Genomic DNA, 11155 nt, shown 5'->3' with positions numbered 1-11155 from the left:
GGTCTATTTTCACAATTGTAAGTGTTTTTAATGTCTTGTATATCTTTCCAGTAACTAAATAATCTTTCGCTAGTTAGCATTTTTACTCTCTAACTATAAAAATAACCTTAATAAACCTTATAATTTTTTTTTAAACCAAAATGTAAAAGATCTATACTTCACATCATCACATGGACATGTTCACATTTAAATTGGACTTTGGAGGGGAGGGGGGAATTTTAAATTTCAATTTTATGGTTATTATTAGTATGGAACAAAGTTGTTGCAGAGAATGTGCCCTTTTAGTCTTTATCTTGGTAACCTTTAGTTTGTGCATGTTCTTGTCCCTTGGCCCATTTTCCATGATAATATACACTAGTGGGGTTTTGGATATTTAACAGGTAAAAAGTTAACTTGTCCCTTGGCCCATTTTCCATGACAATATACACTAGTGTGGGGTTTTGGATATTTAACATGTAAAAAGTTAAAAACTTCCCATTACAATTTCTCATGATTACATAAGTTAGTGTCATCTTCCACTTTCTTTAATACAAGTGGTCATGCCTCTATTATGACCTCTTTTTTACCTCTACATCATAACTCCAAACTAGCTATTCTAGAATATGGATCATTTCAGAAAAAAATAAATAAATAAAATAAAAAGCCCATGTGGTCAATCTGTCTTGCAATTAGGAGTGGCTCATTGATTGTAGATTTGTAGGGGTGAATAGTGATTGGGATCCAGATTCTATGTTTTAAGTAGAATGCACTTGTTTTTGTACTATGATGGGACCATAACAACAGAAATGGCCTTATCTATCATCTTCTAACTGTCTTTGTAATTGGCTACTTATATGTATTTTAAGAGACAGGTGTAATTTTTTAATAAGAATATGTGATTAATAAAATAGGTTTTGTAGATAGCCGTCTTTGTTTGATTGAACAATAATTTTGGGTCTGTTTGGTATGGGGTAATGAAATGGACGGGAGAATGAAATAGATGAGGTAATAGAATTGATTCTTACCATTCCATGTCTTGTTTGGTTACCATGTGAAAATGGAATGCACCATTACTTTTTGTTATTTGGTATGCGAGAAAAGACGAAGGAATAAAATGGGATGGCGGTGGTCAATGATAGGCGGCGATGGTGGGTGGTGATAGGTGGCAGTTTAGCAGTGGCGGTGATGGTGGGTGGAGACGGCGACGAGTGGAGATGGCGACGGGTGGTGACAATGGTGGTGGTGGTGGGTGACGGTGAAGGTGGGTGGCGGCGGTGGTCAGAGGTGGCGGTGGTGGTGGTGGTTGATAGCGATTTCGGAGGTGGGTGGCGACGGCGGCGGTGATCGGAGGTGGCAGCGGCGATGGTGGCGGCGATGATCGAAGGTGAGTGGTGACGGTGATCGGAGGTGGCAACGGCGATGCTGGATGGCGGCGGTGGCGGGAATGGAGGTGGGTGGCGACAACGATGGTGGCGGGTGACGGCGGTGGCGGGTGACGGCGGTGGCGGTGGGTGGCGGCGGTGGTGGGTGGTGGCGAAGGCGGGTGACGACGGCGGATGACAATGGTGGTGGGTGGTGGCAACGGTAGTGAGTTGTGGTGTTGTTAATGAAGGATGAAGAGGGAATGAAATGAAAAAAAAAAACAGTGGGGAGGGATGGAATGATTTTGAGGGAATGGAATGCGTTTTGGATTGGGCGATTCCATTCCATCGACTAACCAAACACTCTTTTCTTCATTCCTTCTCAACGGTCCATTCAATTCCACCTCTCATTCCTGCGTACCAAACGCTACCTTAATGTTTAGGAAGATGGATTATGATTTGAAGACGCTAATCTTGAAATAGGGGATAAAGATAAAAAAAAGTTATAGCTAATTCTAGGTGAATTATTTTAGGATTGTTAGTTTAGATTAGATATGTTTATCTACTTAGATATTTATTTATATAAATAGAGTTTGAGTCGGGTTAGGATCAGAATAAGTTTTAGTATAAATAGAGGGTTAGGGTTATTGTATTGGAGTGCTATCATTATTAAGTAAAAAAAATAGTCAAATAATTCGTTTAATCTCGTGTTTGTGTGTTTAAGTTTCGGGCCTAATTTCCAACGGGAATAACGTTAGTTATACTGATTTTTGTGAATATGTTATATTTTTCATGTAACTAATTTTTAGGTATGCATGTAGCTAACATAAAAAGTATAAAGGTTAATTGATGCAACACTTTTTGTATTACACTATAGTTATGCGCCGTCTGTATTGCGGGGCGCTAAACCGAGTATTTCTTAGTTTAATAATATGTACGCCTTTATGTCGGTTAGTTATATATGCTACTTATAACACGATATCAAAAAAGATACATCAAGTTAACCAATTAAAGAAAAATAGTACCATAGTTATGATAAAAAAAAATAACTAAAACGACGACAAGCGTGTAATTTAGAGTTGGGGGCAAAACAATAATTTGTCAGGAACAATGAGCGAGTGCTAGGCAGCTGTTTGACATGAATAAAAACAAAATGGGTCAACCAAGTAAAATAAAACACTACCATGGTTTTGCCCAAAAAAAAAAAAAAACCAAGATTGTAATTTTTAGCTGAGATAAAATCGTAATTTTAAAATGGAGGTAAAATAATATTTTGAACTGAGGACAAAACCATTTTTTATTTTGAATTGAGGGCAAAATCATAATATTTTAACTTCGGGCAAAATCGTAATTTAGTTGGGGGCAAAATCGTAATTTTAAACTGGGAACCAAATCGTAATTTTGCAGGATTCTGGCAAAATCGTATTTTTTAACTTAGGGCAAATCGTAAATTTAAGCTGAGGGAAAAGTGTAAATTTAATTTCGAATTGAGGGCAAGATCGTAATATTAAACAGGGGATAAAATCGTAATTTGGCAAGACTTTTAAATAACTATTTTATATAAAAAAAAGTTAGCCGCCACTTTTAGCCAACCACATTTCTTCACTATTCCCACCAGCACCTTAGAATCGTATGTATTGTAAATTAGACTATTAAAATATTGCATCACTTTTATATATTATACAAAACAGTGGCGTCTTTGAGAATTCATGTACCCTGTTTGAAATTGAAAAATGTGCCCTTATGCCTTAACGATAAATAATGCAATTACGAAATGACAAAATCGTAGTATTCGATAAACAATGCAATTACGGAAAATGAGAAAATTATACTATTCAAATGAGTTACATTACATACCGTAATAAATAATAAACTAATAGCTAACCAATGATTCGTGCAGTTCTTCTTGCATTCTTCATAACAAATTGGTGGAACAAACTCTTCATAATTTATATTATCTAAGACTTCATTTTCAATTAGTAATGGACTAAATTCTAAAGTCTAAACCATAAAATAATGATTTGTAAATGAGCATTACTTGAAATTGGTATGGGTTTACTATTTTAAAAAAAATTAACATATATATATCGGATTTTTTTTTTAAACCATATGCCTTGCTAAATCACGGGCCCTGTGTGGAAGTCCTTCCTGCACACCATCTAAGCCTCCCATGATACAAAATGAAAAATGTTATAATTTTAAGTTAAATTTTTTTTTCCATTGATGCCCTCATGCATCACTTTAAGACATCATGCACCGTTTCAAATAGTTGTCCATCATTTTGAAACATTTTACATTGATAAACTCATGTACCACATTATACCGTTTTTATATACTTTTGTTAGACTACTTGCTGTTGATATCTTACTTCTATTTCATTAGTGGTCTTTTCTTCAGTTAAAATGTATGTTGTTTGGTCAACTTTGAAGTCACATATAAGTCATATGCACCATTTTAAAAAGTTTTTATTATATACTTAAAAAGGGTTTTTTTTTTCTTTACATATATATCTTACTTCTTTTCCACAAGAGATACTTTCTTCTTTTAATTTCTCGTAGTTTGGTCAACTTTGTGATACTTCAAATTTATACACATATAATTCATATGACACAAAATAACATAAAGATCTAAATCATTTGCTTTTCTCACACCGTCCTTGTATATAGCAATGTTCTGATTCAATTCTTTAAATTCTCGTAGTTTGGTCAACTTTGTCATGCTACAATTATATGATATGACAGAACTCATCATCATCCTACTCAGAAAATTTCATCAATAATAAAGCTAAATAGGGTCTGCGGAGGATAAGATCTCCGCATAAGATGTAGACAGTTTTACCTCTACTCCATAGAGATAGAGATACTGTTTCCAGTGGGACCCCCGACTTGATAGTAGTTTTGCATCAAACCTTAGTCATAAGGCACATAACACTCCGCAATTAAGACAAAGGCCAACTAGTGCATGTACTCCCGTGTCTTCGGCTATCAACGCCACCACATGATGCACGATTAATCATCCCCTCTTTTAACATTATTTTCACGAAATTAGTAAAATAACGTTAAAATTAGTGCACTTTCACTTTTGCCCCCCCCCCCCCCCCCCGAGCGCTCACACATATATACATTATATGCGCATACCACAAGCGAGACGTATTATATGCACAACTCATACACCTATATAAAAATAACATAAGGATAGATCTTTTACGTTTCTCACAAGTCACACCCGCAAATCCGCAATGATTTTTGGGTACAATCCAGATTGAACCTATAAACATCAGTTTCAAGTAGCCTTACGGATACATAAAATGACATATCAACTAATCCTATCGTTCACAAACACATGCTCATCACATTCTATCTTGATTTAGTCAAACATTTCCTACCATTGGTTTGGAGCTCTTCCAAACCATACATTGGCTTTACATAATTTTCATTTGTCACAAACTCTTTCCATGCAGGATACTAGTTTTGCATACATTATTTGTTTGTATTTAATCATAACACTATCATTTATAAATATCTAAAGAAAAAGTCTGAATATATTTGCTGAGGCAGGATCAAATACAAATAGATCTAAACCTAAAAAACGTAGGAAATCGGGTCAAACGAACTCTAATTGAACTCATTCCAATGGAGTTGGGATCGGCTCTTCGATCCCTAAATAAATATGTTTAAGGTTTAACTTTTAGGGTTTAGTGTTTAGCTTTAGAGCTAAACTTTAGGGTTTAGGGTTTACAATTTAGATTTTAGGGTTTATCTTAGAGTTTAGCTTTAAGGTTTAGAACTAAGGTTTAGGGTTCAACGAGCCAAGTCCAATATCTGTGAATGAGTTTAATCAAAATTCGTTTGACTTGATACTCTACATTTCTTAGGTTAAGGACTTTGGTACAGGAATCACCCCCATATTTGCTAAACTTGTTTAAAATGTCATTAATTTATATGATAATAAACATGCCCGACATGCTATACATAAAAGAGTAACATAATATAAATTATGATAAAGTATCAAATATCAAATACAAATACAAATAGCCTTATCGTACAAAATGTATGAAATGTATGAAAAGGTAAAAAACACGGTGGCATTTTCGTAATTATTTACTCGTAGAGTAATTATAAAAATTACACTACAAATGATTTTGTAGGGTAATTTTGATCATGTAAGGTAATTTTGTAAAATGATCTTATAAGGTAATTTTGATCTTTTAAGGTAATTTTGTAGAGTATCATAATTAGTCTACAAATGATCTTGTATGGTAATTTTGATCTTGTAGGATAATATTGATTCTGTAGGGTAATTACATGTAAAATAATTACGAAAATGTCAGCGCATTTTTTTTACGTTTTCATGTCTTTGTTACGTTTTATACAATAAAACTATTTGTACAGGATCTCTACTTTATAAATTATAACCCCATAATAAAAATTAAACTAAAAAATATTACGTTTACTTTCATACTTTTGAGTGAATAATATATTACAAAATATCACAGCCATCGGATTAAAATGAATGACAAATGCATAAATGTCCGTACACTTTTTGGGTCATCTCACAATTCCACATGTCCAACTTGTTATTATTTACTCAGGCCGTCACTACTTTGGGGCCCATTTCATTGGGTTGGAAGACTAAAATCACTACTTTTTAAAATATTAATTCTTTTATTAACAAATTAAATAGTATCAAGACTTATGGAATCTTATTGGCTATTATAAGTGTTTTGGATTTTATGCCTTCATTGGAAGAAAAGTCAAATATAGTAATAATTATATCAATAGTAATATTAATACTGACCAAGTGATCAATCCTAGTGTTAAGCTAAAGTTCTGTAAGATACAAAGAACACGTGGACGTGGTTAAGGCTATAGAGTGTGGCCATGACCCTCATGATCATCATGACCTTCCATGTTAGTGTCATGTAACTCACCTCTAAACCACCATCCAAAACCACTACCCTAAGGGTGTGGTCATGACCCAAACCATTAACCCCTTATTTATTATCTTTGTCTAAAGAAAAAGGAAATGATTTGTTGAAAAATGGAAATGAGGACCATGGTTGCCATGGTTTAATCCATGCAAACCATGATGGATCAATCAAGGGGGTGGTGTGTAGCCTTCCATTAATGTTCCTAGGTGGCAAATCATGTCCCAACCATGATCCTCATACCCTATAGCCTAATAGGAAACCATAGGAATAGTTTATGATTAGAAGACGTTTTAAAAAGTAAAAAAATAAATAAAAAAAATTGTTAACAATTTAACATGTTAATTATTTATATCTCTCTCTCTCTTTTATTTATCTATCATTAGACATATGGTCTTTTCCTTATAAATCTTGTAACATAAGTTTGATTTTTAACATGCCATAACCTTCTTAAAACATAACTGATAACATTATAGGGGCATGATTAGTGGTTTAATAATGACCCCCAACATCATCCATGTAGGCTTTATAGAGACATGAAAAGGGACAGACATTTTTAATATAATGTCAAATGAGAAAAACAAAATTGGAAAGTAAATGGAATGGGCGCATTAAGGGGCGTTAACCATGACACAATTTTTTAAGAGCCGTTACGATATTGATGTGGCAAAAGAATGCCCCTCGAGTGGCATTAACCATTACAGATGACCTTAAGGGAACAAAATAATCATAATTACTTACCATAACTATCAAATTAACATCTCTCTTCACCGTTACAATCTTAAAGTAAACAAGATTCACCAAACCCAAAGCAAATAACGAAAAAGGATGATATAGCAAATAGCAAAACCTATAGTCTTGAAGAAAACGTATGATCTAGATTAATCACATTATTTTGATGGTTACAATGCTACATAGAATAAGATTAAAAAGATCAATCAACTTAAGTTAAAGGTAATTTCCAAAAGTGAAAATGGACATTAAAACCACATATCTCACAAAATGAAATCAAAGGGATAACCTTAGTAAAACACTTTTAAGTGTGTAATTGTGGCCAGAGCAGGGTATCACACTTGGTAGAGGCACATGTCTCTTAAAGGGGATATCTCAGTGTAACGCCCAGCGTCCCTAAACTTTAGACACTTGGCAAGATTAGTCCCTGAACTTCTCTTGATTGTCAATTTTGGTCCCTGTGCTTTGTAATGTGATACCTTGATACTTTTGGCAGGAATCTTACTGATGTTGATGCTTAACACTATGATGCTTGATTCTTAATCTAGATACTTGATTCTTGATACATAATCTAGACACTTGATCTTTGATGATTAAACTAGATACTTGATTCTTGATATTATGGAAACTAGATTCTTTATGATTCTTGATACTTGATACTTGGACTTTTGATTCTTGATGCTTAAGAAACTATGAACCTTGACTCTTGTAACTTATTTGGTGCTTGACTCCTTAGACTCGTGAAACCTGATTCTTGGTTGAACGAGAGACTGGAGCCTTGTCACTGGCGGAATCTATGAAACTTTGAGACTTTAGTGTTTATGATGTAATCTAGTTATGAGATACTTTTACCCAAACCATACGCAACGCAACGCTTAATAAAACTCGCTAAACGAATTAAAGTCAGGAACGCGGAAAGAATGGATTGGCCAGAGTGGCCATCCTATCGGATTGCCACCCGATCGGATGACCACCCGAACGGGCCACCACCCTATCCACCTTGCACCGCCTTAATACCCTCTCTCACTATAAATAGACCTGTCACATCACCATTTTCAGTGATGTGACAGCTCTGCTCGACCAGACACGCACACTTTTCATTTCTTCATTCACTTGCTGATTTCGGTACGTTTCAAGCTAGATCTTTGTACTTTCTCGCTCTACGCATCATTCTCTACATGATTCTCACTTGAAATCACACTTTTCACCGTGAAATCTCTCGGATCTGAGTTCTTAAGGGTGATGTCATCATGGGGGTTTGTACTAACTGCCATGTGATGTCATTCTGAGCAAGATCTAGCTCAGTTCTAAGATATTTCATGCGTTTTCACACTAAATCCAAGCTAAATCTGGACTTTTTCATATAAAACTTGAGTACCTTCATCTTTTTCCTCAAACTTTTACTTTAAACCGAAGGGAACTAAGTCTAAATGGACTGTAGACTTGATAAATAGTCTAGGGTCAGCTTAGATCTGAGTTAATACCCGTGAAGACGAGCATGGAACGGATTCTGACATTAACTCGTTACGGACAGACGACTGATCGAACGGGGTGATTCCCACCCGATCAAAACGACGATGAACTAATGAGTTACTGTTGTTACAGTACGTGCCGTACCGTCCCCGTTAAACTAGAAACTTAGAAATATTACAAAATGGTAAACAAGAACAAGGGTCGCCCGATCGAGCGGCAACCCGATCGGACAGCAGTCCGATCGGACAACCACCCTATAAGGTGACACTTGCTTTGAAATCTTGCAAACACTTGGTAACCTTTCAAAACTTGGAAGTCTTGATCAAATGGCAACCCGATCGGACAACCGTCCGATCGAGCAGCCATTCGACTGAGATGACTAAGGTGATAATCACTCAGATCGAGTGACAACCCGATCGGACTGCTGTCTGATCGAGCAGTCACCCTATCCCTTCCACTTATGAATTTCAAACCTAGTGGCAACCCGATCGGATGGCCATCCGATCGGGCAGCCATCTGACTTCTCAAACATATATGTCACCGACCGACTGGCAATCCGATAGGATCGCCATCCGATCGGACAACCATCCGATCTAGTGACAATTTCCAACTCTTTATTCAATCTCGACTCTTATCCTATTGCAAGCTAATCAGGCTAATTCTAAAAAGAGCTCCCTTTGATCCAATAGCAGTCTATACTGTTAAGCAAACACTGTGAGTATACTCGATCCCTTTTTTACTTTAAACTTTTGGGGTGTAACATGTATTCTATGTAACTTAAACTTGAATCTTTGAAACTTATACTCTATCCTACGTGTACGTGAAACTTGTGATTCTTGATTCTTTGTGCTATATGACGTTTAATCCAGAGTGTGTAGTTCCGCCTTAACAATAGTAGCGCTATAGGAGATGCACCTCTCCCATTATTCTCGGGGGGGGGGGGGGGGTATTGTTAGGAGGATTCTAGTTTGCCTTGAGTCTTGGGTAAACACTAAAGCATCGGATACTTGGGCTATCACTGCATGGACTGCGACACTAGCACGGCTGAAACTATTTTGTTACGTTTACACTTGGATATGAGTTGTTTTAAATCTATTATTCTATTATCAAACTTGTATACTCGCCAATACTTTTGTATTTATATTTTAATACATGTTGCAGGCTGATAGGTTGCAATGGAACATGGAATCAAGCTAGGAGATGCTTAGAAATGTCGCCTAGTTAATTTAGTCTTTTGAACAATTTGAACGAAATGATTTGATGATGTAATTTTGATGATACTTGGTTTTGTTGTTAGACAAGTGATCTTATGAAATCTACCTAATGACTATCGAAATATTTAGTTTTATGGAATTCTCATGAGCAATCTGAACGCTTAGTGCTCGCACCCCGATGTTTCCGCCATCAGTTGGGGTGTGACACCCAGATTAAACCTGGATAAATGAGAATAATTTAGAATTATTGGTGTAAAGGGGTAACATTTGCCGTTCAAAAAAAATGTGTAATTATGATTTGTATTGAAATGTTGTGTAAAATAAGGTTACGACGGATGAGTATTTATAAAACTCATATCTACATAGTACTATAATAGTACCTCTAATATTTATATAGTGATCCTCTAGTTATCCATAATTATTCTCTAGTCTAATGTTCCCTCGCAAGATAAGGTCGAGAATGAATTATAGCTTGGATCGTAAAAATATGAATTTATGAGTAGTTAGAGGCTTTGCAAAGATATCCACAACCTGATCTTATGTAGATATGAATTGGACCTTCAATTTTCCGTGTGCAATCTTTTCTCATAAAAATTAAAGTCAACTTCAACATGCTTTGTTCTGGCATGGAAGACATGATTCTTAGATAGATATGTAGCGCCAAGATTATCAGACCAGAAGGTTAGAGCAAAAGTTGTGTATGTTCCAAGTTCTTTTAATAGGGCTTCTTACCAAGTCAGTTTAGCTACAGTGTAATCCGGGACATGAGATTAGAGCCCATGTATATGTGAATCCCCCCGTGGATCAACGGTCATCTAAACAGCCAGTCCAGTCAGCATCCAAAAAGGCTTGTAGTGTGGAGTCCTGCCAGTGAGCATTAGTAAAGGCTTGTAGATGAGAACCAGATTCATGTCGAATTACTAAGCCATGAGCAAGTGTGCCTTTAAGGTATCGAATAAGTTGTTTGCCAGTTGACCAATGATTTTCGATGGGGGCATGCATATATTGGTAGACTTTGTTCATTGCGAAAGTAATATATAGTCTGGACATAGTGACATCTTGAAGAGCCTCTACTAACTACGATTTTTGACAGGACCACGTAAGAACGGTTATCCCTAAGAGATAATTGATGTGATGAGCTCATTGGAGAGGAAATTGGTTTACGTTTAGTAAAGACATTGCGATGAAGAATATCCGAAATATATTTCTTAGGTGATAACAAAATATTCTTGCCTTGAGGACTAATTGAAGGTCGAGAAATTAGTCAAGTGAGCCAAGATCTTTGAAAGAAAAAGCATAACTAAGTAGTTGTATGACACGATTGACAACATGTATGTTATTTCCAGTAACAATGATGTTATCAATGTAGACTGGAATAAAGAGAATTGTGTTGTTCTGTTTGTATGTGAACAAAAAAGGATCCGTCTTAGAACCCTGAAAGCCAAGTTTATATTGAGCCTATGGAAAGT

This window comes from Helianthus annuus, chromosome 2, assembly GCF_002127325.2.
Source record: "Helianthus annuus cultivar XRQ/B chromosome 2, HanXRQr2.0-SUNRISE, whole genome shotgun sequence".
Taxonomy (NCBI): Eukaryota; Viridiplantae; Streptophyta; class Magnoliopsida; order Asterales; family Asteraceae; genus Helianthus; species Helianthus annuus.
Note: the sequence above shows the minus strand (reverse complement) of the source record.